We start from the raw sequence: 2,719 nt of genomic DNA, 5'->3' as shown, positions 1-2,719 counted from the left end.
CCTTTGTGCAGAGATGATTAAAAGTCAAGTTTTTATATCAAGTAGGCTCTAGAGATACCTAAAAAAATATCGCGTTATCTATTTGAGTTTATAGCTTGTAGAAACTTGTCACACGAATATGTTCTTAGGGTTCCGCACCCAAAGGGTAAAACGGGACCCTATTGTTTTCGCTCCTCTGTCCGTCCGTCCGTCTGTCACCAGGCTGTACTTATCTCATGAACCGTAATAGTTAGAGAGTTGAAATTTTCACAAATGATGTATTTCTGTTGCCGCTATAACAACAAATACTGAAAACTAGAATAAAATAAATATTTTGGGGGGCTCCCATACAACAAACGTGATTCTTTTTGCTCATTTTTAAAATGGTACGGAACCCTTCGTGCGGACTCGCACTTGACCGGTTTTTTCATTACATAAGAAGAAAGAAAAGATATAAAAATCAATCCTGTCATATATGCGATCCAAAGACAAATGAGAAGTGATTAAAACTACTGTCACTGTTTTGTTGCAAAATCCAGTACCTACATACTTACTTCTCTAATACCAGTCTAATATATTTCATTACAACTACTGACCTCCACAAGTCAAATATAAGCAGCACTGTATCAGGGTGGGCTAGTGGCATATATTGCGGGCACAACACCGCAATACCGCGCGTAATGATAGAATGTCCCCGGGCGCCGCACGTGACGCGACTGCCGAGTGCAGCCCTGGTAACATCACCATCGACTGTTTTATACCACCTCTCTGTAATGCCAAAGATATTGATAGCTACTGTTATATAAATACTATGCGATCTCAGTGCTTTAGATACTTAAGTACATGTAGCCCATGTAGATATGATTTTAAGTATGTTCTTAAGTAGTGTAAAAAAACAAGATAGATGTAACTTCTGTCCTGTCGAAGTAACCATACTGCTTATGGTGGTATTACCTATGTTTCTGGCGATCCGTAGGTACCTGTATTTCATAAGCAACAGCCTTATTTCTCTTAGCAAATTCATTTTCCATCATCCTGTCATTAAATAACAGCAATCCCATAAAGTAACTAGGTACTAACTTATTAAGATTTGCTTTCAAGCAAAAAAAAAAAAACATTTTCGCTACAATACACGTAAACTGTCTCAGCCAGACAGCTTAAAAGGAGGTACACTCATAGATTTATAAACATCGTAAGTGAAACACTTGGCACACGTCAGAGGCGACGCCATAACGAACTTTCCCCGTCCGAAAGCCGACGTCTCCTATAAATAATTGAACAGCCAACTCCGCTGGCGACTTCAGATGATAGCCCCGCCACTATATTATCGAAAAGAGGAATCGTTTAAGTGTTCCTGAATATTTGCCGGTGTTCCAGAAGTTTCTACTGTAATTTACATTTCTATATTTTATAAGAGAGTAAATTATGCTAGTGCACACGTAGGCGTTTTGTGGTAGTGTAGGTCGCTTCTTATGGCTTTTGTGGACAAGATATGCTCACGTTGTTACTATAAAAGTCAACATTGTGTCTGTAGTGACTAGACTAGTTAGAGTTAAGACCAGCTATGTAGTTTGAATTTTATTATAACAATTTTTGGCCTAGGTTACCAAGTTTTGTGTAACTCACCAAGTACTTACCTTATTAATGTAGATGTAGGCTTCTTAGTAGCATATTCCTCGAAACACTATCTAAACCAATTCTCGGAGTGCAGTTAAATGAAAATAAGACCATATCATGTCTGTACTCTTTGTCGATGTTAGGCTACAAAGATATTATAAATATTTGTTCCGCGGAAGTTCCGCGTAACTAAAATATTCAGTTCAAAGGCATCAAAAGGCTTGGCCGCGTGTTTCCACCATTGGTATTCTCGATAACTCGAGCAGTTTCTTTTATCAGCCTCTTTTGTAGATCCTTTGGAATGAGCTATTAAATAAATAGCTAGTGGCCCTCACCACACCGAATAAAAGAACACGACCTTCTCTCTATCGCCAACAATATACGCAATTGAAAAATAAATCGGGTTCCCTTAGAATATATTTGTTCCGATATTTTGACTGAGACCCTCATCACACTACCTTTGTATGCTATAAATATATTCACTATCCCATCTCCCAACTCTACGCCAGGTGTAAATGAAACGCTCTTTAATTTCACATATTCTTTATTTTTTCAGTTTTTACGAATTCTAACTAATTGGTAACTCAAATATCACAAAATGAAAATAACATTAATAAATAAAATATTTCAAAAACAATAAAAATAATAACAAAATTGAATACACATCAATATCAAAAGTATAGGATTCAAGCTCGATGGGAATGTTTATGTAATTCCTATGTATTTATGTACTTGTATAAATCGTCTAATATGTACTTTTGTTATAAAATACTGGAGTTAAAAGCTCTGGGTTTTTTGTAATGCGTGAGAGTTTTGCGTTATCACAGTGTTCGGCAAGTAAATACAGCGTGGTTAGTGAACATATTACGTTTTACTTATAAAAGTATTTTGTACTATAGTTCGGCCATTCAGAGAATGCGTTCCTGACACGTCGCGATTGAACTGACGACGTAACTACATTCATTGATTATTGATATAATAATGTTGTTTTAATGCTCCTCAATTGTTAAAACGGTAAACAACCAGCAAAAATATTTTTATCGTAACTGCAACGCCATTGCAAAGTTACGTCGTCAGTTCAATCGCGACGTGTCAGGAACGCATTCTCTGAATGGCCGAACTA

Source organism: Helicoverpa zea, chromosome 16 (assembly GCF_022581195.2).
Source record: "Helicoverpa zea isolate HzStark_Cry1AcR chromosome 16, ilHelZeax1.1, whole genome shotgun sequence".
NCBI classification, from domain to species: Eukaryota; Metazoa; Arthropoda; class Insecta; order Lepidoptera; family Noctuidae; genus Helicoverpa; species Helicoverpa zea.
The sequence above is the reverse complement of the archived record's forward strand: the minus strand, read 5'-3'. Positions refer to the sequence as shown.